The following is a 26,687-nucleotide window of genomic DNA, read 5'->3' on the forward strand; positions in this document are numbered from 1 at the left end:
TGTCATGAATTGGATCCATAAATAGCTGCTCTGAGAAGACTAGTCAAAGGTTGTAACCACACATGCAAAAAAAAAAAAAAAAAAAAAAAGATGTCTTTAGGCAGGAATTCTTGATCTTCCTCTACAAAGCAAATATTTGCTTTGTTCCCAGAATCCTTGAAATCTGTTCCAATGTGTTCTCATTCATCGTGTACATTGTACTGTTTTCAAAGGCCATTCATTAGAAGCGAAATGCAAAGTAGAACTTGCACCAACATGTAAAACTTTGGAGAGCAGTAAACATTAGTACAATACACCTTCAACTGAGAGAACACACTGTACAAAGAGCTAAGCTTGTAGCCACATCAGCAGTTCATTTAAGCAATTGCTTATACAGTTGCACAGATTAATGTCTGAGGAAACCTATGAAGACTGTTGTTTTGTGAAATCCAGTAAAGCAGGAAAGTAAATACTCTTTTCCCTTCTGATAAATTATTGACTTACAATAGTGCTTAGAAGCCTCAAACATGACCTGAGTCCCATATGCACTCGACACTGTACTTACACATAGTGAGAGCGTTGCTGCCCCAGATAACTTACACTATGTATAAATAAGACAAACAAAAGCCAGGAGGGGAAACTGAGGCAGGTAAGTGGCAGAGCTTTGAATAGGACTTAAGTCTCCTGGGTTCCAAGCCGGTAGCCCAGCTACTGAACCCCGCTAAATGAGAGGTGGGGGATAAAACTCCATACAAACAAACTTTCCTGTTATAACAACCAAAAAAGGCAGAATTTAATACCCAGACTCTGTGCAATAGAGAGCTAAAACCAGCTCTGAGCGTTAATATCCCCTTTTCGCCCTTCTCCCCAAGTACTTCATATGGCCACAGCAATTTTGCAACATTCTGCCTATAGGATGTAATTCCAGATGGTCCCATCCACCCAGCACACTCAAATGTGTGAACTTTAAAGGTTAATATAAAAAGATAAAGACAAGTTCTGGAGGTGGGGAGAGTAAATAATTTACCTTTTTTGTATTAAATTCTTTTTTTTTTTTTTTTGGTTCCTGTTTAATGCAAAGCTCAGACATGCGATAGCACCAGGCAGTTCAGCAGTGTCCTGTGTTATTGAACCAGTGCCGGTGCTAATAAATATCAGAGAAGGTTTCATAACTTTTCTCATGAAACTTACAAAGATTGAGAGCCAAGACTCCCTGATCGACGAGGGTCGTGCACTGAATATTTCTATAAATAAAGTAAACTTAAGAACGAAGCCAGTTTTGACTTGGCTTCAAATACAGGCTCCCAGTGCTCCTTGTAACCTGAACATAAGACAACTTCTTCTGGCCTCTTTATTTGTATGGAGCACATTACCTTTACTTCACAATGATGCATCAAAATGGTATAAAATACTCATACATTTATAATGCACTAACATTTCTGGGTTTCTAAACAGAAGCGCTGAAATCTTATTAAATTTTTGTGTTTTGAAACTAAGATGTTTATTTTATTTTTATCTTAGGCTATTTATTCAAATTAGCAGAGATTTCCTGAAATGGTGATGGGATGTCATTTTTTTCCTTTGGAAAAATAAAAATATTTGTAATAATTTTATTGATGAAAAATATACCCCCTTCCACATGTTGAAACATGTGAAATGCTGGACCATAACCATGAAAATTTTTGAATGCAACCCATTTTCTTAGAATAAAAGATAACACATTTGAAGGAGGAAGAGAGTGGAATGCAGAAAAAGTGTTGGATGTGATGGGAAGTTTAATGTAGTGTAGTGGCTTTGTGTGTGGGGGAAGGAGAGCTGGGTGGATGGTGATTATCATTTTATTTAGAAAATAGTTTATTCATCAAAAAATGCAGTTTAGGGTTGACTGAAACTGTCCATGAAATCAAGTTAAATTAGGTGAATAGCTTCAGCTAAATAAAAATGGAGGGAAAGAAATTCCTAAAAAAGTTAAAATGTTTCACGTTGACACTTTCAAAATGAAGCGCTCCGACTATTCTGTTTGAAACTGTTAAATCTAGTTGCAATGTCTAAATGAAACAACAACAAAAGACTAATTACCCAAAAACTAATCAAAACGTTTTGTTTCAAGTTGGAAAAAAACACTTTGTTTGACCCAAAATGAAATTTCATTTCTGCCAGAAAGAAATAAAAAATTGTCATATTGGCAATTTGAAACCATTTTATTTTTTCAGTTTGGCTACCAAATCAAAAACTTATTTACCCTGTTCTCGTGTGGTTGTGCTCTAGTAGCTAGTCAACAAAGAGGGTCAAAGTCTTATTAACTTTGCCAGTGGTCTACTGTAGCTCAGCAGTATGTTTGGGGAGCTGAACTATTAAGGTTCTAGTCCAACTCCCCATGTAGGTGTGATTGAGAGTTATATGATAATTGTCTCATGTTTGCAGAATAGTGAAATACAGTAATAAATATGGAGCCGACAGGCACCACACTTAAAAAAAATACTGTTGTTGGGACAAAGGAGTCATAATGTGATGATTGAAGGTGGGATTACTAGATGGCTAATGGGGGAAAGCTTGGAATCACCAAACATCTCAAGCATGGTCACTGGCTGGTTTGGGACAGGATGGCTATATATCCTTAAAGCAAGTGGCCTCTGAGTAGTTATAAAGATAAGACTCAAGTAGTAGCTCTTGAACATAGTCAGAGCCTCTGCCTTTTAGGGACTTTGAGACCCAACAGTGTGACTTATAGGCAGCCGGGGTAAAGAAGACATGTCTGACATAAAGATGGTTGCTCTGATCAGCAACAAATATGCTTCTGCATTCTGAACAAGTTGCAGTGAGCAGCTATTGTAAGCTCTTCATGCATAAATTAGCATTTGTAAAGACAATTACTTATTTCCATGCACAAGCACAGGTCATATGAAAAGAGATGCCTACCAAAAATATTGCAGTCAGAAGTTAAGGAAGCTTGTTGAAAATCTGGTTCACAATATGCAAGATTGTAGGTTGTTCTAATATTCTACAATGCCTGGGGAAAGCTGTGATGAGCTAAAAGGTCAGACCAGAAATCTTAGAGCACTGTCAGTTCTGATTGACAAGGTTCCTTGGGAGCTGAGTGCACTCATCACGTAGATGAGTACTCAGCACCTTAGACCCTTAATTTTGAATTTCTTAGTTTTTGTTTTATGATCAATCCAAACCATTACTGTAGCTTGCTAATTATAGTCACTGGGGGCAGTTATTAAAACTCAGTGGCAACTAAATATGAGACACAAATGAAAAATTCCAAACTATATTCTGAATATTCATCCTCTCGTAAGACTTTTTGAAGTCACCAGAGATTAGACCTAGAAAAGCAGTTCAACTGGTTACAGTAGATGCCAATTCTCTCCTGAGAGCCCGAGTAAGGTCACACAAGAAACACATGTGAAAGTTCACACAGGAAGGCTGTGGTAGAGTCAAGATAGAACTCATATCTGCTGACCCCTGTCCTAGCATCAGCTACAAAACCGTCCTGTCCTCAACTAGATCCTGCAAAGTGATGAATGGAGGGGTTTTTTTTTTTTTGGCGTGCAATTGAAAATGTTTTCAGTAAATGGGATGCTGTGTAGCTTGTAGCTTCAATATAAGTGCCCTTGAAAATGATTATATTGGCTAAATTGTTAGGTTTTTTTATGTTTCTGTTGGAATGGGAACCTAAAGACACGTCCTGGTGGTAATTTTGAATATTGTTACAAATTATTAAGATTTCTTTAAAAGAACAAAAATAATGACCTTGTTAGAGATTTCATCATTTTTAATCTCTGCCCAATGTGCCTACTTGGTCCAGTAATGCATTAGTTCTCCAAACAAAGGCACACTCTTCTTTCTGGATTAGTAATTAAGGACGGGAGCTGAACTCTTAGACACTACAATTTATAAAGGAGGCCTAATGTATTTCTGGCTGCATTGCTTAGCTCTGAGTTGCTAATTTTAGTTGTAGCTGCTCTTCATTAACAGACCTTCAAAAATAACTATTCAGTTGCTTGGAAGTGGTTCTTAGTTTTGCAAAACATTTTTTATACTGGAATATAAAAATGCTGAGCCCAATGCTAATGTTTTTCTCCTTCCGCTCCTACTTTACAACAATGAAAATCTTCAAATATTGATGTTGTTGTATTACAGTAGGGCCTAGAGGCCCTGTGTGAAATGGATGTGTAGGTGCTATATAAGAACACACAGTCAAACATTCCTTATCCTGAAGACTTTACTGTTTAAACAAACAAGGCAGTAGAAGAAGAAAAGTATTAATATTCCCATGTTACAGATGGATAACTGAGGCACAAAGGGCCAGAAGTTTTAAAGGTATTTCAACACCTGAAGATGCAGATAGGCTTGCTTAAACACTTTTGAAAATCTCACTAGGCACCTATCTCAATCTTCAGATGTAGTACCTTTAAAAATTCATCCCAAAGAAATTATTTGATTTGCCCAAGGTCACTCAGGAAGTCTTTAGCAGAGCTAGGAACTTCACCAAGACCTAATCCAGTGACTTAACCACAAGACCATACTTCCTGCCTTCATTATTAACTTCCACTAAGCAGACCAAAAAAATCTGTGCCCTAACATGTATCACTGTTGGGTGGCAAGCATGGCCCTTATGTAACATATGTCCGTTACCTTCCAATCTCATATATAGCTAAAATCGTCTGTATCTTTATCCAACTTCATTCTCCTCCTACATTATCTATTGGTTTGCCCCATGGGATCATGACAATATTTCTGAAGGTATTGTATTAAAATGAGTAATGAGAGACTGCTCAGCTATATCTTTGTCATCATTCATGTAAATTTAAATTTGTCTAGCCCTAATATTTGGTATTTGTCCAACACACTCATTTCCCCAATGTACCATATATGTGACACCAGCACAGATCCAGAAACCCCTCTGCACCATGCATTTCTGAATGAATATTTCTGAAATAGATATACGCGCACATACACATGTTTATGTATTTGTGTCTGGTTTTTAAACAAGTTCACCTTGTGGAATGTTCAGCAAAGTTTTCCCTCATGTATTTTTATAGGAGGTTTTGAGTGGGCCCAATTTCATTAGACAAAAAGGAACCCCTATGGTCTGAAAGGACACACACAGGGACATTTAGGCCTTAAGAACTTATATACATCTAGGTCCTTCCCTAGATTATTGACTGTCTGCCTTTTAAGATGTGTGGTCTAAGATGTGCATGGGGATATTAACATGAAATAATTTCATAAAACAAAAATATCCCAGTTCTATAATAGATCAGTATTGAAATATGCAGGCTTATACATGAATTACACCTTTAAAAAAAGCTGATGATAACCCCTTTTGCATCATTCTGCTTCAGTCACAAACTTATCTTTAAGTTTTATTGAGACTGCTTAGTTTTCTGTGTTACCGGTAGCTTCCTTGTGTTGGTACACACATGCACCGCCCCTTGCTTTAGAAATAAATCAAAGTAGTAACATAAACTTCCTTTTTTTGTACACTGCAGCGATAGGAGGAAATGCCTTAATCCCTTCAAACCCCTCAGCAAGTTTCAGAATATAAGATTTATTCATAGTAGGATTACTTGTATGGAATTTGGGAACTAGTCAGGGAACTTCAGTAATATAATACAAACACCTACATGTCACAGTTTTAACAATATCCATTATTTGGTGCCAAAGCAGATTATGCTGCCTTTCAGAGGAGAGAAGTGTTTCAGATGTTGTTTCAAAATCCTTTGTAGGTTCCAGTAAGAATTTGATGTTTAATATAAATCAAGCACTTACAGTTTATATACTAATTTACATATTGCATCGTGGAAGCTGGTTGGAATGTAAAAACCTCCAAACTCCTCTTTTTTTCTAGTGTTTCCTTTCCAAGGGTGCTAATTGTAAGGAGTAAATGCTACACTATGAAACCCCTTCTTTCTGAGTCTTCAAGCTTCATGCTGGCAACCCCTTTCCAGCAGCCCTTGCTCCTTCTGAGTCTCCTACACACAGTAGGCCTGTACTTGTCGTCCTGAAGCAGGGGCGGCTCCAGGCACCAGCGCAGCAAGCGCGTGCCTGGGGCGGCAAGCCGCGGGGGGCGGCCTGCCGGTCGCTGTGAGGGCGGCAGTCAGGCTGCCTTCGGCGGCATGCCTGCGGGAGGTCCGGCGGTTCTGCGGATTCGGCGGCAATTCGGCGGTGGGTACGCCGAAGGCGCGGGACCGGCAGATCACCCGCAGAAACGCTGCTGAATCCGCGTGACCAGCGGACCGCCCGCAGGCGTGCCGCCGAAGGCCGCCTGACTGTCGTGCTTGGGGCGGCAAAAAACATAGAGCTGCCCCTGTCCTGAAGACCATTTTTTCTTTAAAATCACCTTTGGATTCTTTGGAATTCAGCCAGGCTCTTTCCATTTACACACTAGATCCCAAACACAAGCACATGTGAGGGGTTTTTTCCTACTGCCTGGGCAGTTTGGATTTTTTGGTCTAAGGCCACAAATAGGCCTTACAGTTGTACATTTATATGCAAACCATTCCTGTAAAGATGAGAAATGAAATTCTTCAGGTCTGTCATAGAATGAAACTGAACGTTTGCTACCTAGATGGTGCTTGTACTTCTTCTCTATAAAGAAAAAAAGGCTGCCAGACGAGAACAATTCACAAATTCCCTTTAATGGCAAAGAGGTTTTTTATTGTTGTTGTTTCCCCTTGCAATCCCCAGTCTCCATTTTAAAACCACATTAAGAACAGCAATGTCTATATTAAACTAAAAATCTTTTCATTTTGAATATGACATTTAGTGTATGATTTAGTAACTAAAGACAGAATTTCCCTCCTGATTTTAATGCTTTGAACACGAGTGCTGAAATTTGTTTGACATATAATTTCAGTTCATGCATATTTTTTTTTTTAAATCCTCTTTAGATGGATCATTGCTTGTTCTGAAAAATCCCTAAACATTTCAAGCATGTTAGGTGAGGCTTACTTGTTGACCTGTATTTAATCTGGCTCATTATATTTCTAGTAACATGTTTCCAAAGCAAAAGGCTGTAGGCACATTTGCTGACTTATCAATATGTCAAGCAGCAATTAAATGTCTGCAGATATACTTTAGGGAAAACAGATTGCAGAGCTTTCTCAAGGACTGGAATTAACATGACTACAAAGAATTTTGGTAATTGTAGGTAAGAAGTTGCCTGTAGGCAATCCTCTCTGTTTATACACCTTAGTTTATACCATATAGATGTGTTCAACTCAGTACTTCAACTTTGATTAATTCTATTTACACATCTGAATATATTCATATATTCTCTTTCACACACATACACACACACACACACACACACACACACACACACACACACACACACACACAATTCTGAGTGTTTATTCGGAACTAACTAGATGAGGAGAAGAATGAAGTTCAGGTCTGGCAGTAGTTACAGTAATGATAGTAGTTATGCCTGCTCCTAGAGTGCCACGTGAAATGTATGTGATTTATGGCCAAAAATTTTAAACCTGGTTGCCCAGAGTTGGACTCAAATCTATTTAGGTGCATAAATATAGACGCGGCCTGATTTTCCAAGCTGCTGAACACCTGGAACTCCCATTGACTTCAATCAGGCCACTTCTGTTTACATGCATAAATATGGATTTAGGATTCTAAATTTAGGCACACAGGTTTGAAAAGTTTGGCCTGTGTCTTTAATATTTGATTTTCTCTTCTTGTCTTATTGCAATTCTGTGCTTTATCACTAACATTTACTTAAACAGCTCCCACATGTGCTCTACACATGCATAAGACACAATTTCTACCCTAAGAGCTAGTTGCTCTAGGATCCATGTTTCCTACTCTTTAAGTCTCCCCACAGGGGATCTGCAGAATTTTAGCTCCTTGGAGGAGTAGTGGGGATGGGGTGGGGGGATAAAAGGGGAAGGAACAGTAAAGCCAGCTGGGCTCTTCTAGGTTCTACTCACAAACCCTCAGGCAAAGCCAACACAAGTTAGCAAAGTCTGAGACTGCATTTATTTTTACTCTTTCCCCTTCTATGCTGTAAACTTCCTTATAGGTGTGTTCTGAGGTCAGCAGCTCTCAGCTGCAGGAGCCAGTGGGACTGGCTAGAAGACAAGCAAAATTTGCAGAAGCAAACAGCAAGTCTTATCTTTAGTGGTGCAAGTAGGGCGGTCTGGTCCGCCATACCAGTAAGCTATTTATAGCCAGCACGGCGTACCGGAAAGACACAGGAGGAGCAGAACGTAGGGCCACCCTCCTCTAGCACAGCTGTACCATCCCAGCCCTTCCATGCAGCTGTGTCCCTGCGTCTCCTGTCCAGGGTCTGTACAGCAGCCCCACCAGAGGACAGGGCTGGGAGCGGGGCTGGGGGCAGTACAGCTCTGCCGTAGGAGCTGCCGGTGTGGGGCTGCCCGACGATCTGCTCCTTTCGCCACTGCAGTTCCCAGGAGAGCCCTGCGGTTCAGGGCTCTCCCGGGAACTGCAGCGGCAAAAGGAGCAGAATGTGGGGCCACTGGGCGGCCCATGCCAGCCGGAGGAGGACAGCCCCCTCAGGTAACATGGGATGGATCACGTGAGGAGTCATGTGGGGGGTCACATGGAGAGGCCCGTGCCCCCCCTTTAGCTGGCGAATGAATTCTAAAGAGGCGTGAATGCCTAGCTTCCTTCACAGAGGGGTAAACCTCTTGCCTGCCCACCTATAGTGACACTTTCATCGTTTCTTTTTCCCAGCAGGGGTTATTTCCCCCATCAAGTATGCTGGGGACCTAAGTTTAGACATAACATGAGACTAGACGAGTGATGACAAACAAGGGGTAAGAGAAGAGGGAAGGGAGGGGAAAGCTGACAACACCAAGATTATGTGGCTGGTTTTGTTTTGATAAATGTATGTTTTAAATTCACTTTCTAAGTAGTTAACTATAACATCTGTTTGTTGGTAGGTATAGTGGAAGATGGGGAAAGATGTGTATTGGGAAGATAAATGGAGGTGGGACAGAGCAATGGAAATGAATTAGAATCAATTAATTGGGGAAGTGAAATTAAATGGAGGTGGAACTATATTTAATATAGCACCACATGACACTACCTAGAGATGTAATATTTCTAATACAGTACAGTGCACCTTTGGCTGCATACAGATCTCTGTCCAGAGTATAAGATTCTATTTCTACTTGGAGGATCAGATCCTCAGCTTGTGTAAAGTCAATGTTGACTTACACCACCCGAGGATCTGACTTTGAATCTACTTTTGTTTACCTAGGCAGGCTAGTGTGTGTACCAGCTAATGCTGATCAACATGTTTGTCACCAAATCCGTGGGAACATCTGCTCTCATGATTCCATCAGTGCTCTAGGCCTAGGTAACCACCCAACATCACGTGTTTCGTTTCATTTAACAAACTGAGTGTTTTGAAAGAGATGGGGTTCACCCATGAACAAAAGTTATCACAGAATTCCCATGTCAGACTTCTACACTGTATTTACTGCATGCAATGCCCATTCAGTGCAGTTCTACTCTACTGGCTAAGTCTTTTTTTTTTTCAGTACAGATGTAAAGGAGGATTCAAATGGCCAAAGTTTTCTCCATAACTGGTACAGAGCTTGGTGTTCAGTTCATTGTCACACATTTCATGACTCTGAGGATATGTCTACACTTGAAGGCCTGGTCCACACTACCCCCCCACTTCGGACTAAGGTACGCAAATTCAGCTACGTTAATAACGTAGCTGAATTCGAAGTACCTTAGTCCAAACTTACCGCGGGTCCAGACGCTGCAGGCAGGCTCCCCCGTCGATGCCGCGTACTCCTCTCGCTGAGCTGGAGTACTGGCGTCGACGGCGAGCACTTCCGGGATCGATTTATCGCGTCTAGACAAGACGCGATAAATCGATCCCAGAAGATCGATCGCTTACATCCGGACCAGGAAGTAAGTATAGACGTACCCAAAGACCATACTGAAGCAGCTATTCCACCATAGCCCCATAGTCTAGACCAGGGGTTCTCACAACAAAGTTTTTGGTGGCCTCAAAGTACGGCCACCAACTCTTGCTGGTGGCTGCTCTGACAATTTTTCCTAAAATACTTAATTAACTTTAGGAAAAACAAATATGCACATATACATGTCCAAATCATTGTATTTTATTTATGTAGGGTTTTTTCCCCCAAATGCAATAATCAAAATAATGTACAGTTGTCTCTATTCTTTACTGGACCTAAACAGAATAGAAACAAAAATAAGGTGCTTTTCATGTTCTTGTCTTTTGTTGTTGTTGTTTCTTTTGCTTTTTTTGGTTGCTTTTTTGTTTTAGACTTGCTAACTAGTAAGTCTGCTGCTATGAAAAGTGATATTTGTGTATTTGTTAATATTTTTCACAGAAGCAGACTAGCTAGCTGGGAGGCAGAGATAAGTGATATTAACAAACATATAAATATCACTTTTCACAACAAATTTACTCAGCCCCAGCAAGCTGGGGGACAAATTAAGCCCTGGATGGGGACGGGGACGGGGTGATGGATGGGGGACTGGAGGAGGCATCAGCGGCCAGGGGCGATGGGGGGGACAGACGTCTGAGGGGCTGGGAGAGGCAGCAGGAGCCAGCGGTGATGGGGGAGGGGTGGCAAGACTGGGGCCAGTGGCTGAAGCTCGGGGTTGAGGCCGAAGTCCTGCGGCCAGGGACCAGAGCCTGCCGCTCCAGGGTTGAGGCTACTGCCCACCACTGCAGAGCTGAAGCCAGAAGCCTGAGCCCCACCAGCCCCAGGAAGGTGGAGAAATCACACCAGCTGCCTGCTCCTCCAGCGTTTATGGCTCCAGAGGGGGACAGGGCCCAACCCCTGCTGGCAGCCCCTTGGGAGGGCATGCTGCTTCCCCACGCCCCCTCCCAATCACCACCCAGGAGGCTGTGGCCACAAGAAAAACCCCTGGTGGCCACATGTGGCCATGGCAGCCGCATTTGAGAAACGCTGGTCTAGACTCAGGGCACGTCTATTGGGGATCGACTTATCGCGTCTAGTGAAGACGTGATAAAATCGATCCCTGATCGCTCTGCCGTCGACTCCGGAAATCCACCGCGGCAAGAGGTGGCAGTGGAGTCGACGGAGGCGTGGCAGCGGTCGACTTGCTGCCGTCCTCACAGCCAGGTAAGTCGACCTAAAATATGCAACTTCAGCTACGCTATTCATGTAGCTGAAGTTGCGTATCTTAGGTTGACCCCCCGCTGTAGTGTAGACCTAGCCTCAGTCTACGCTTACAGAAGGCTTTTCTCTCGGTGTAGGAACACCACCTCCCCAAACGATGGTAGCTGCGTTAACAGAAGTATTCTTCCATCAGCATAGCTGTGTCTACACTGGGGGTAGTGCTGGCATAGCTATGTCTGACAGGGTGTCGTTTTTCACCCTGGAGTGATACAGCTATGCCAATATAACTTTCAAGTGTAGACCAAGCCTGAGTTGACAGTGGATGCTCCTAGCACATACAGACTGCCTAAAACAAGGAGGGGTGTGTGTTGGGGGTGAGGGTGGGAAAATAGAACAGTAGTGGCAGTAGGTGTAGAGCATGGGTTCATACTGTAGCAGGAGAGAGAAATTATCTTATGTAGGAGACTATACAGCATATAGACAATTGACCTGCCTCAGTAGAAGAAATGCCTTCTAACTAGATGACCGTATCAGATCAACTTGTCTTGATTGTTTTACTTCACTTTATTGCTGATGATATTATATAGTAGAAGGTAAATCTAAATAAAACCCTAACACTTAATACAACTATACAAATATAACCAGGTTTGACACTATAATTTCCAACAAACCTAAAACTTTGAACCAGATCCTGTTGCAAACAAACAGAGTGCAAGTCAGGGGTGTGTGCGCAAAGGAAGCTTAAAGTGCACCTTTGCACTCCCCTGATCCTGGTGCTGGTGCTGAGTGCATGGCCATTATCCTAGTGCTATGTTAGAGCAGACCTGGGGATACTTTACTGTATGCTGGCTGGATCAGCCATGGACCTTGAAAATGCAGCCAAGGATCAGAATGGTAGAGAGGCATCCCAGCCAGACCCCTTTCTTTCAGCCACATCCCCTTTTCCCTTCTGTGCTGGCAGCAGGGAGGGCAAGTAGATAAGAGCCCATACAGTAACTCTCTATTACGGGGGCATAATCCTTGCACTGGGGTGATGTTTCCAGCACATCTTAAACTCATTTTATGGCCAGATTACATCAGTAATGTGGTGAAAATCTGCTGCCGCAGTTAAGGATTTGACGAGAGCTGGTTGGAAGATAGCAGGTATTTCCACAGAAAATTTTGACTTTTTGGTGAAAAATCTAAAACCAAAACATTCGGGCAAAACCTGAAACTTTTCAGCTGAACGTTATATATTTAAAATTTAGAAATGTGCTCCTGGGAGATGACCCCATTCTTCTCCATAGGCCAACCTCTCAGGCTGGAATTCATCTCTCATGATACACCAGAGTCACCCCTCTATTTCAGCAGCTGCAGTGTATCATGGGAAATATAGTCCCACTGGGGAACCTGGCCCACAGAGGACAGCGAGGGCATGAGGCACCCAAACTACATTTCCCATGAGGCACCATGATGGCATTTTTTAATCAAAACTTTTTGGTTTTGGGATGTTTGGCTGTTTAATGAAAAGTGAAAATTTTCCTCCAAAATTATTTTCAACAGGAAATTGAGTTTTCAGCTATAAGACTAAGTGTCTGCATTCCATGGAAAACTTTGAACCAGGCATAGATTTGACCTATTGGGTCTGGTTCTCCACTGCTTCTGTACCAAATGACTGGAGGATAGCTAATGTGATGCCAATTTTTAAAAAGGGATCCAGATATGATCCCAGCAATCACAGGCCAGTAAGCCTCACATCGGTATCGGGCAAACTGCTTGAAACTATAATAAAGAACAAAATTGTCAGACACATAGATGAACATAACTTGTTGGGGAAGGGTCAACATGGTTTTTGTAAAGGAAATCATGGCTCACCAATCTACTGGAATTCTTTGAGGGGGTCAATAAGCATGTGGACAAGGGGGATCCAGTGGATATAGTGTACTTAGATTTTCAGAAAGCCTTTGACAAGGTCCCACGCCAAAGGCTCTTAAGCAAAGTCAACTGTCATGGGATAAGAGGGAAGGTCCTCTCATGGATTGGTAACTGGTTAAAAGATAGGAAACAAAGGGTAGGAATAAATGGTCAGTTTTCAGAATGGAAAGAGGTAAATAGTGGTGTCCCCCAGGGGTCTGTACTGGGACCAGTCCTATTCAACATATTCATAAATGATCTGGAAAAAGGGGTAAACAGTGTAGTGGCAACATTTGCAGATGATACAAAACTACTCAAGATAGTTATCCTAGGCAGACCGCAAAGAGCTACAACAGGATCTCTCAAAACTGGGTGACTGGGCAACAAAATGGCAGATGAAATTCAGTGTTGATAAATGCAAAGTAATACACATTGGAAAGCATAATCCCAACTATACATATAAAATGATCGGGTCTAAATTAGGTATTACTACTCAAGAAAGAGATCTTGGAGTCATTGTGGATAGTTCTCTGAAAATATCCACTCAGTGTGCAGCAGCAGTCAAAAAAGCGAACAGAATGTTGGGCATCATTAAGAAAGGAATAGATAATAAAATTATCATATTGCCTCTGTATAAATCCATGGTATGCCCACATCTTGAATACTGTGTGCAGATGTGGTCGCTCCATCTCAAAAAAGATATATTGGAATTGGAAAAGGTTCAGAAAAGGGCAACAAAAATGATTAGGGATATGGAACAGCTTCCATATGAGGAGAGATTAATAAGACTGGGACTCTTCAGCTTGGAAAAGAGACAACTAAGAGGGGATATGATGGAGGTCTATAAAATCATGACTGGTGTGGAGAAAGTAAATAAGAAAGTGTTATTTACTCCTTCTCATAACACATGAATTAGGGGTCACCAAATGAAATTAATAGGCAGCAGGTTTAAAACAAACAAAAGGAAATATTTCCTCACACAACGCGCAGTCAACCTGTGGAACTCTTTGACAAAGGATCTTATGAAGGCCAAGTCTATAACAGGGTTCAAAAAAAAGAACTAGATAAGTTCATGGAGGATAGGTCCATCAATGGCTATTAGCCAGGATGGGCAGGGATGGTGTCCCTAGCCTCTGTTTGCCAGAAACTGGGAATGGGCGACAGGGAATGGATCACTTGATGATTACCTGTTCTGTTCATTCCCTCTGGGGCACCTGGCATTTGCCACTGTGCCCCAGAGGGAATGAACAGGATACTGGGCTAGATGGACCTTTGGTCTGACCCAGTATGGCCGTTCTTATGTTCTTATGTAATCCAATTGGTTGAAGCAAACTGCTGACCTCAGCTTTTCTCCTATTCAGCACTCAATAAAAGAGCATCTATATAGAGAATATAATCAAATGTAATTGCAATAGATTGTGTGGGGAAATTGCCTTACAAGAGTCTCAAAGTCATGTGACTTGGGACACCAGTAGACTGTGAGTATAATGAAAACAGCTGCTGGCCTGCATGGGAACCCTGTTGCTCCCACAGCCAAATTATAAAACTGAGATAATATCTTGCCAAAGTTCCTGTGGACTTCAAAAATGTGATAGAATTCAAACCACTTCTGCACAAGTCTCAGCAAATACAAATGTCTTTATATTGGTCATCCAATGGCTAAGCATGTTATGACCCAGTGTACACAAAACTGTCTGTATATTTAAGCAAGCCTACAACTGATAGAAGCCATTCATTTTGCAACAAAAAGCCACTAAAGATGTTAGTCCTAGCTGTTTTGGCTGAGTGACTAGCTTGAAAGTCAGGTGAGTTATGATCATGGAAAAAATTGGCAAAATTCCACTTAACCCCCCCCCCCCACAGCCCATTAATGGAGGGCTCCCATTTGTAGCTTCCCAGTGCAATTTCTCTGAAGTTGGCAGAGATTATAGAAGAAGTGGGTTTAAAAGAAATACTTGAAAGAGGAATAAGAGGGGAATTCGTCATATGGAAAACAGGAGACTGTTCCAGGTATAGGGGACATCATGAATGAAAATAGGAAGGCACAAATGTGGGAGGATGAGATAAAGAGAGGAGAAAAAAGAGGGGTGAGGGGTGGGGTGAGAGGGAAAGTAGGAGGAAATGAAAGCAGAGACATGGAGGTGTAGGGGAAAGATTGTTTAGGGCCTTGAAGGTGAGGAAGGTTAATATTGTGTGTTAAAATATATAAAGAGGAAAAAGAGTAGCTGACATTACTGGAGTGGCAGGAGAGGAAGATTACTTTAGCGTTAGACTTTCAAGGAGACTGGAGAGGGAAGAGAAGCGGAGAAGAGAAGTTTGCAGTAATCAAGATGAGAGCTAACAAAAATATGTGAAAGGGCTTAGCAGGGGCTAGAATGGTTTGGGGTGATATTAAACAGGAAGAAACAATGTGATTTAGTGAGAGACTGAATTAATGCTTCCTATAGAAATTCTGGCAAGATTAGTTTTGGCTGAAGTTTCAGATTTTTTCGCAGGTGGATGGACCCAGGGAGTGCCTTAAGTTTTATTTCTATACAGAATCCTTTTATTTTTGTTTGTTAAAGGCATTAAAAAAATAACCCTGGTGGCTTCTCCACTTCACTTGACGTTCATGTCAAAAGAAATGTTAAAGCCGGGGGAAGGAGGAGCAGAAAAAACAGCCAAGTGGCAAGTCTATTCACCACCTAGTCAGGAGTGGAAAATATTGAATGATCAAATGAAAGTGTCTTAAAATAACATGAACACAGACAGAAAAATCTGCAAGGAAATTCTGAGTTAAAGGAAACTCACAGTTCCCTTCTCCAGCCCTACTAGAAGTCTTCAGTATATAGCAGTGAATATATCAGCCCCAGTCACATTGTTATTTCAACATAACTTTTGTATTTTACTGTAACAAGAAACTTTAAAGAAATATTTTTGTCTGAAAGGCACGTCTACTTGCACATTCATCAAGAATTTTTTTCTATTATATCTATCTCCTGTGCACAGCACAGCTCAGCAAAGTCTCCAGATCCCTTACTCAACAAAGTTTTAAAGAAAAAAGTTCTTTCCACCTTTTCTGTATTTAAAAGTAATCTCTGTAAGACACTGCATAGGCTAAGAGGTACTTTGATAACCTATGGCTACAAGATTTAAGCCAAAACAGGAAAAAATCCCTTTGAAATAAAGAAACTTCAGATCCAAAATTGAAACTGTCAGTGACACAACTATGAAGCCTTGTCAGCCTGTAAGAACAAAGGAGGCATGGTTAGTTTTATTATGATCCTGCTTGATTTTTTCCCCTCACAACTTGGAAAAGGACATCTGGTTGAAATATCACCTCTAACCTCATTTTCTATGTCTATTTTGTATGTATGAACGGAAAACATAGTCCATTTGTGCTAATAAAGAGTGCTATGTTTAAAATCTTTTAGGTTTTAGAAAATTCTCCAAACAAATCTGCTGGAGATCTTAATATTTCACTGGCAGAAAATAATTTATTATTTTGCTTCATTTGAATATGTTGACCGTATGGCCAGTTTTTTTTAGAATGAGTGTCTACAGTTGGATTCCTCACTCCCTACTTAGATACCTAAATGATAGGCTTGATTTTCAAAAGTGCTGAACAGCCATGCTCAAAATGGGAGCTGGTAGGTGCTCTGCACACATGTAGCTCTGTAAATATGAACTCAGGAACCTATTTTTGAAAACTTTTTATCTGTGTATCACAACATCTGATCAGGCTTGTTACTTCTGTCAGCCATACTTGTGTAAATTGTGTGTAGTTTCACTGAAGATAATAGAGCCATACTAGTGTAAATCTAGTGAAGGTGAGAGGAGAATAAGGTGTAAGATGGAAGTGCCTCAATTTAGGAAAGCATTTAAGCATGTACGTAAATCCAATTGGCATCAACAAAGTTTATGCATGCGCTTAAGTGTTTTGCTGTATAGGGTTTAAAAGCACATAACTTAAATTGATTAGTAGGTAGGTAGAGTAGATAGGTGAGTAGACATTTGAGAGAAGTTCAGAGGGAGAGAGAGAAAAGAAATAAATAGCTCGAAACTTTGTGTAAGATATGGAAGGAGAGTATTTAGATCCCAGGTTTTGGTTTAGACCTTCCCAGACTTAGAAGCCTACTGTGAAGTTTAAATCTGGATTTGGAGCTGAACTTTCCAAAATTCAGGAGTGTCCAGGTTGAACATCTGCTTCACCATGGTTGTAGTTGTTTACACCTGTTCAAAATGAATGAAAAACACTTCTATTTAGACTAGCACAGTTTTAAATGCCTACCCAAGATACAAGGCAGTAAAAAATGAAGCCCACAAATTTTGGTTTGGGTCCATCTCCAGAAATATGATAGAAATGTAATTGATTCCGTAAACTGGTAAGAAGATAAGATATAGTTTAATAACTAGTAGAGGTGAAAGCATGTTACAGACTGTAGCATGTGAATAAAGATGGTTGTCACATCAGTAGGTGGCGTTGTAGATGTGTGTTAAATGATCTGTTAAAGAGATGGGTGGGTATCAGATTAAGCAATCTGTTGATCTGTTAAAGACATGGGTGGGAATCAGATTAAGCAATCTGTTGATCTGTTAAAGATATGGGTGGGAATGAGATTTTACATCTCACAGGAAATTTCATGACGTTGAACTTTTTTCTATTCTAAAATGGAACAAAAGAAAAAAAATAGAAATTTCCCACAAAACAAAATTCTAAATTTTTGAGTTGATGAAAACACTGCTTTGATAAAATTGAAACATTTCATTTCAGTTTTGCTTTTTATTTTAAATTGTTATATAATATATACAAATGTTAAAAATGGGAATGAAAAGTAATTTTGAAATGGAAAATCAAAATATTCTGTTCTGAAAATGTCAAAATAGTTTATTACTTTTTTAAAAGTGAAATTTCGTGGAAATTGACACTATCTATGATGCACCTCACTTTTTTGATGACTAAGCATTTTCCAATGGGAAAATATTTCATCAGAAAATTTCTGACCTGCTCTACTCAATAACAGCCTATGACAATTGATTAGCCATTTATTAAAATGATTATGAACTGTTATATGTATACCTTTAATATAAAGTGTGACCTCACAATTACTAACTGGAAAGTTCTTGTGACCTGGGGATTTTAGGCTACATCTATGGTATGAGCTAGGGCTGTGATTCCCATCTCACGCTAGCTCTCATTGAGCTAACATGAGCATAAATAGTAGTGGAGCTGCAGGAGCAGGGGCCGCAGCAGTGGAGGCACAAATTAGTCGTGTCGAGCACAAACCTGCCTGAAACCAGTGGGTATGGCTAAGCCGTGCAGCTGCTGACCGTGCTACTGTGGCTATGCTACTATTTATACTTGTGCTAGTCCTTATTGAGCTAGTCTATGTGTACAGGAGCTGGGTATCACAACCCTAGATCATAGTATGGACATAGCCCAAGTAGATTAAAAGGCACTGGAAGCCATTTCTGAGTAGGAAATACTGGCATAAGGCAGCTTTAAATGCATTGGCTGATGCAGGCCCAAAGCATTCCCACCAAATTTCTGGCAAAGGTGGACTGGGTTTCTGATCACTTCTGTTATGTGCCAAGATTGGGGCCAGGTGTTTGCTGTCATTCTGGACTCCAGCTAACCTACCTAGAAATCAAAAGAGTATGTCTCGTTGGGACATTTTTAACAAAATATTTTGTTGTTGAAAAATACTGTTTCATTGAAGCTGAACTGTTTTGCGCAGCAGATGTGTAGAGTTCAAAACATCTCTGTGCCTCTCTTTTGCTTAAAGCCTTTGTCTATTTTATCTATTTAGATTTGGGCCTGGGGTTGTCTGTAGCTGTGGGTAAGTACAGTGCCTAGCACAATGGGGTCCCACTGTTGGTTGGTGCCTCTAGGGCACTACTGCAGTACAAATACATTACAATATTTTTGTTGCGAAATCTTTAATTTTACTCTTTTAATAGAGACATTTTCATGGAGAATACATTCTTTGAGGTGGTGTGCCCAAAGATTTTTTTTCTTTCCCCCAGGGTGGAGTAGAGGAGCTTTGCACTATAGTGCCCAGACTTTGGACCAGAGAAGAATAATTTAATCCCCAGTTTGCAATTGTAATCTTCCTAATTCCACCACCCATCCCCCTACAGTAGACCCACAAGACTACTACAGCCTTCTTAGTAGGCATAATCCACCCGAGGAGATCCAAACCATAGCACGAGAAACACTGGTCTTCACCAGTTCCCCAGAGTAAGCAGTAACATGAAGAGTAAACAAGTTTGATGCTAGCTACAAATTTAGAAGCTGTGAAATGTCAGCAGACTTCTGTTTGTATCTTTTCTTGCCAGTTCAGAGAATCAGAAATTCACTACTGTAAAGGACTGGAGTTTCTTTGATTTCAGTGAGGCTGATAATAAAAGACTCAGGCTAGGTCTACACTACAGCGGGGGGTCGACCTAAGATATGCAACTTCAGCTACGTGAATAGCGTAGCTGAAGTGGCGTATTTTAGGTCGACTTACCTGGCTGTGAGGACGGCGGCAAGTCGACCGCTGCCGCGCCGCCGTCAACTCCGCTACCGCCTCTTGCCGCGGTGGATTTCCGGAGTTGACGGTAGAGCCATCAGGGATCGATTTTATCGCGTCTTCACTAGACGCGGTAAGTCGATCCCCGATAGACCGATTGCTACCCGCCGATCCGGCGCGTAGTGAAGACGTGCCCTCAGGAAGGTCCCCTTTGAACTACACCACTGTGTACCTAAAGCCTATCTAAACAAAGATTGAAGGTTTGAGGGAAAATCCAGGTAAAGGTAAGGTAAATAGTATAATCTGGCTCTTGTAACCACAATACAGGTCCAGCACTACTGGACCACAAACAATTAAACCTATTGTGCCTAAACTGGTCTTAAATCAACAAGGTATCTTAATGTCCTGGAAAGCTTAGTTGATAAATGTGCTGAGAAGTTTGAGCCTGTGTTAGGTTTGTTTTATGCAGGCTAAACTGTGTGTGGCTACATTTTGCAAGGGCAGACTAGTCCCATATGCCAAAAAAGCAGCTGTTGAAAACAAGAGGGACTAGTTAGGCAATTGTTCTCTCCAAAATGGTCAAAGTGGGCAGAATCCATCATTGAACAGTGTTCTGCAACAGAATGTCATGTCTGAATTTGGGCAGAATGTGACCAGCAACCCTTGCTTGGATGTGTACCATAATCCCATCTCAGGAAATGCTTACAGAATTGCACAGGGGGGAAGAGGGGTGCAAAAGTGTACAAAGCTAAAACTGCCTCAAGTTTAGCGCTCAAGCAAAAGTAATGTAAAGGCCGACTGTTAATACTCCTTAAGATCTTTCTGTTGTAAGAGAGGATGCTGCGAATCATGAGATTACATAGTTTACATATTGTAATAACAATGGGTGGCCATTTGGAAATGTGATGCATGCCTTGGCCACTTGGAATGTCATCATCACCATGGGGGAGATCATTCATTCTGATAGTGCCGAAAGGCCCCAGTCAAGAAAAGGGTCCCATTGTGCAAATGTTGGGCCTAATTCTGCAGTTTTTTGTGCATGGGCAGACTGCAGTGCCCACACGGAACATCTGTGGGATTGAAATCAATGGAGACTCTCTGTGGGCATCCCAGTCCACCCACGCACAACAAATTGCAGACCCTGAGCCATAGCCAGAGACAGTCCCTGTCCCAAAGAGCTTTTAGAACTCAGACCCTCTGCCCTTACCATTTGAGGTAAAGGAGAAATTCCTTTAGATGATGGCATTATAGGGACTGCAGCACAGTAAACTGAGTAGTTCTGCTTCTATTCCAGCGGAGGGCAGTGGTTCGTGCTCGCGCTCTCTCTCTCTCTCTCTCACACACACACACACACGTCATATCATAGCAATATGTTAGACTAACTGATGTTTTGCTCACATGTAATGTAGGCGACGATATATTTAAAAAATGTTATTTAAACTGATGTTAAGTTGTTGGTTTACCCACATTTGCATGGTATTTACCAATAAAAGAGAGAACCAGATAAAAAGTAATATACATTACAAGCATATATTCCCAGAGTGAATTGTGTAAACCTATTATTTTCATGCAGTGGCTGCTTGCTAGCTGAATCATGTACACAGGTAAAAGCCTGGCAGGTAGTCAATTGCAGGTAAATAAGCATTAGGGTGGGCTACAAAATTATTTTCTGAACCACTCAGCACACCACTAATTTGTAATTTTTTTATTGCACAGCTTTACAATCCTTTTATTTCCTGCCAATCCAACATGCCTCATCACAGAGGACCTCAGTGCAAGTTAAAACATTTCAACAGCTTTAGTGGAAAATCAACCATACACATTTCAGCTACGTGACTTCTGCAAGCCACATCATTTATTCATTTTCAGCTCCTTAATTATTTGAACTTTGAAGATAAGTGAATTATTTTTCTATTTTCCTGCCTTGCCTAGAAGGTGAGGAGTATGTGACCGCACAAGTTTGGCATGCCAATCTCTTAGAGGAAATGAGTTGACTGCAGATGTCTTCTGTCAACATTAACAAACTAGATGAAACATGTCACTATCCCGAAGTAAAACTACTACCTTCTTAGAGAGGAGGGGCAGAAAATCCATTTCAGGTCCATCCCCATTTTCATACTGGCCATTCCTCCTTTACTACACAAGTGTGCCATAAGCTGACTGAATAGCACACAACCCCTTTAGTAACTCTTTTTAGAGAAAAGGACTAGGCTGGGTTGGAAGTTTTCAGTGGAGTGATATGCAATTTGACTAAATGCAATTTTTCATTACAAGTGTCTGCTTTCGTGGAAAAATTTTGATCCCCCCCATCAAAATACCAAACAACCAGCCTATGTAGATGTAGTCTGCCCGAGGCATCTGGCCTATAGGGCAGAATAGGGGCATGAGGCACCCGTACTATAACGAGGCACCACAGTGACATTTCCAAATTGAAATATTAAAAAAAAAACACCAGACATCTTCTAAGAAGGAAATACTTGACTACAGCATTGGCCGCTTTTAGCAGTGGCACCAGGGGAAGTGGCCTAGAAGACATGCTTGCCCTGAAAGCCCCTCAGCGCAGGGCCGGCTCTAACTTTTTTGCCACCCCAGGCAAAAAAGAAGAGCGCCACCCCGCTGTACATCCCCCCCCATGCGTGCCGCCGTACACCCCCCCGCGAGCGCCACGCAGCCGAACCCTCCCCAGCGCTGCGCAGCCGAAATCCCCGCCCCCCCCAGCACCACGCGCCCAAAGCCCCACCCCCGAGCGCCGCGCAAGCCCCCGCCCCCGCAGCGCCGCACTGCCCGAAGCCCCGCGCCCCTCCAAGCACCGCGCTGCGCCAACCCCCGCCCCCCCCATCCGAGCGCTGCGCCAAGCCCCCGCTCCCCTCCGAGCGCCGTGCCGCACCAAGCCCCCGCCCCCATCTGAGCGCCGCGCCAAGCCCCCGCCCCCCTCCGAGTGCCATGCCGCACCAGCCCCCGTCCCCTAATCCGAGTGCCACGCCAACCCCGCCTCCCCATCCGAGTGCCGCACCAAGCCCCCGCCCCCCATCCGAGCACCGTGCCGCGCCGCGCCAACCCCCGCCCCCCCATCCGAGCGCCGCAGCAAGCCCTCGCCCCCTCCGAGCGCTGTGCCGCGCCAGCCCCCGCCCCACATCCGAGCGCCGCGGCGCGCCAACCCCCGCCCCCCCCATCCGAGCGCCGCAGCAAGCCCTCGCCCCCTCCGAGCGCTGTGCCGCGCCAGCCCCTGCCCCACATCCGAGCGCCACGGCGCGCCAACCCCCGCCCCCCCATCCGAGCGCTGCGCCAACCCCCCAGCCCCCTCTGAGCGCCGTGCCGCGCCAACCCCCGCCCCCCCATCTGAGCACCGCGCCGCCCAAAGCCCCACCCCCCCGAGCGCCGCGGAAACAAAAAAACCCTCCAGCGCTGCCCCTACGGACCAAAAATAAATAAATAAATAAAAACCCGAGCGCCGCCCCGCCCCAAGGTGCCGCCCCAAGCACGTGCTTGGTGGGCTGGTGCCTGGAGCCAGCCCTGCCTCTGCACCAGGAGTTTGGGGATTTATGGGCCAAGCATGGCATCCAATCTCCTAGCAGCACCTGGGGGCAGCTCTTTACAGCCTCAGAAACCCCAGAGATTTTAGCAGTTCTAGACTCTGATCACTTTTGGGGAAAGGGTGGGGATGGAAGGAAGTGTGAGAAAGGGGAAAGGGACGGATTAAGTGGGGGCTGAGATAGTGGACAACCCCCAAGGAAACCCTCACTTCCCTAGCCTCAGAGACGTCTGACTGATTGATCACATAATTGATCACTGGGCCTCGTCCCTAATACCTGCTGGGGTGAACCTCTGCCCTCTGAAGAGCTGCAGAGGGAATAGAAGAATCCTCTTCGGTTATGATGGACTCCTAGCCTCAGATGGGGCAGGCAGGCAGCCCAGTGATTTTGGAGGGAGCCCGTTACCCTGGAGAGTTATGAGGATAGAGTGTTAGTTCGGAGAAAGCAGCAAAAAACGCTAGGCAAAAGGGGTGTCTGGGAATAGTTTGTACAGAAAGGAGAAAAGATACAAAAATAATAGGCAGCAGGGTCTGTTTTTCTGGGCTGGCCTGGAGTGGACTGATGTGCAAATATTAAAGGAGCCAATGAGTTTATAGACTGCTAAGGATTTTTTTAAATGCTCATTGAAATGAATTGGAACAGAAGGCTGTGTGCATTGTTAGCCTATGCAGCTGCAAGACAATATCCATTACCCTCATTCTCCCCCGCATGTTGTTTGTTACATTCACTCATGGCAGCTTATGTTTAAACCTTAAAGGGCAGATGTGGCACACAGGGGAGGTAGGCACATAATTGCCCTTGGAAATTTCTTCCTTGGTTATGAGGCAAGGATAGTCTCTTCCTATGGGCCTGTATTACACCCAGCCCAATTGGATCCTGATGCTGATTAGTGGCTTGAATGCTACAGTAATGCAAAGAGTGAATAATAATTATATCCAGCTTACATGTCATTATACATGTCGGTTTCTCATTCTGGCTAAATTTTTTAAAAGCAGCTAAGAGATGTAGGAGCCAAAGGGTCTTAGGCTCCTAAATCAAACAGGTATTTTTGAAAATGTTACCCTATATCTTCAAGCAGATTTCTAATTTCTGAATGCAAAACCCTGGATCTCAGATTACAAGTCAGATTTATTGCTAAAATGGGCTGGATCTGAACAGGGTGAAATCTAGCAAAGTTTAGTTCTGGCCTGGAGTTTGAATCCCAAGTTTGAGAGCACTTTGTAGGGCACTTCATGGAAGAGAGGGTGGGCATACATACAATACCCAATTATTGTACTACCTGTGGGTAAGGAGGGTTGGGATAGGCCTTGGGAGGGTAAGGAGGGAAAGGGAGACAGACAGAGAGTCACTTGGAGGGAAGTAAGACAGGGATATGAGGGAAGAGAACGGACGAAGAGTTGGGAAAGTTAACTGGAAGGTAAGGAAAAAGGGGTGGTGTGTAGGGTGGCCACTGCCACAGCCCCAGAATACCAGACATTTTGGTACTTTAAGGAATGGCACGGAACTGCCCCCACTGGCATGACCTTGCACACACCATGAATGCAAGGTCATATTGCATGGAGGATGATAGTTTGAAGAGTGTGCTGCCCTTTCCTATCAGTGAGACTGTGTGTGCGAGATCACACTGGCAGGGCGGAGTGGTGTGCTCTTCAAAATGGCATCTCCCATCTGTGACACCAGATAAACCCATGTCCCCTTTTGTCTCAGTACCAGACAGAGGACAAAACCATAGACAAAGTTCAACTTAAAATTGGATGAGTGGCCTTTCGTGTGTGTGTGTTTGGGGATAATTGGGGCGCCCCTGTGAGGGGGATGGAAAAAGAGTATGTGAGAAAGGAAAGGAAGAATAGAACAAGATGGGCTGACCTTGACAAGTCATGAGACATAAGCGGAGAGCCAGGGATGGGAAACAGAGTGGAAACAGAGAAGAACTTGCATCACAGGGGACGTGAATCAAATAGAAAGAAGGAAAAGTCAGAAGCTGGAGAGAAGGAGGTAAAAGAATAAAATTGGATAATATAAAAAGTGGTAGACAATACCTGAATGGAAAAGAGGTAAGAAAAAGGAAGAAAAGATAAACAGCACTAAGGAAAGTAAATTGTGTATTACTCATGATCTGAGTGTACAGCCCAACTGGTATCTAAAGGATAGGGCTCTGGGGATCTCAGAGATGGGATTTTTTTTTTAACATGAAAATATCAAAGTCAATATTCTTTGTATTCCCCTTCGCTTAACTCCGGGTGGTGGGTACCTAAAACAATGATTCTCCTAGGACACCAATGCACCTGAGGCTGGGCATAGTCGCCCAGCTATGTAAATATTTATACAATACAGTCTGGGAATCCAATCTTGTTGACAAGTAAAACCCTGCAATAAATTCTGTCTGAGCTTGAAATGGTTTACAAGTTAACATTAATAATAAAATTTTTTTCACAGAATCTGCAGGGAAATTTCAAGTGCACCTTAGGTTTTCTCATAAACTGAAACACGCTTAGAATTAAACAAAATAAGGTATTTGTACTTACATCTTACTTAGATGTAGGAAACCCTTGACTTAGCAGAGTGACAGTCCTGTTGCTACGTGGGCTGAGTTTTTGTACATACTGGTAACATTACAGTGCTCTCACTCCCTCCCAAACTAGTTCCATTAACTTGTCATTACTTTCAGCACCCAAATGTTATCCTGAGTAAAGGGTAGAAGTTTGAATAGCGTGCTAATGCTCATTAAAAATTACAGGCAATAACACAGGCATTATTTCAAGGCCTGCTTTCACAGATAGAGGAATCGAGGAGACTGGGTTAGAGTGTACGCTACATGGGAAAAACAACATACAGGCCCAGAAAAAATGAAGCACTGCACAGGATGGAGTATCAGGACAGTCTGAGGCCAAGTTTGAAGTCTATCAGAAGTGCTGTAGAGGGAGGGGCAACTGTCCACGATGCTTGTTCTTGCACTGTCAACGTCCACCTTCTGAGAGCACTAACTGTACTGAAAGTTATTTGAAAAATACACACTGTGAAATTCATATTTAAATATGAAGAGATAAGGTACAGACACAAACATTTTATTATGCACTCACAGAGCACTTTAAACCATCGAGTTACTGTTGCCATTCATTTCACGAACTTTCCACTAAGCAATAGGAGCATGTACTGGGAGCAGATTTCCAGTTTCAGAAAAGGACTACATTCAGCCAAATTAATCCGTGGTGTAACTCTATTGACGTCCGTGGGATTATCTCAGGGATGATTTACGTCAGGGATGACATTCTCTTGAAAAGCCCGTTCATGCTCCTGCCGAAGTCTGGTTGTTTTGCCATAGGGTCCAATCTTCCTGCTGGTGAAGTCTATCTTTGTGAGGTTTTTGTGGTTTGTGACTAAAATGTGATTACCATTTCTAGATTAAAATTTAAAGCCTGGCTCGCGCAAAGGGATCCACGAGCATGGAGCTTTAACCTTTTACAGCATCCTTCCGAAGACAAATAGACAGTTATGGTCTGTTTTGAAGTCAGTGGGACTTTGCACAGGACTAAGTGTTCATTTCCAGATCCCGTTGCAGAAAAGAGGCCTAGGAGTTTATCTGGTACTGAACATCCACAATTCCCATTAAAGTCAAAGAACCATATTCTGACCCAAGATAGCCTAATGGAATTGAGGTCAGAATCTGC

Source organism: Emys orbicularis, chromosome 3, assembly GCF_028017835.1.
Source record: "Emys orbicularis isolate rEmyOrb1 chromosome 3, rEmyOrb1.hap1, whole genome shotgun sequence".
NCBI classification, from domain to species: domain Eukaryota; kingdom Metazoa; phylum Chordata; order Testudines; family Emydidae; genus Emys; species Emys orbicularis.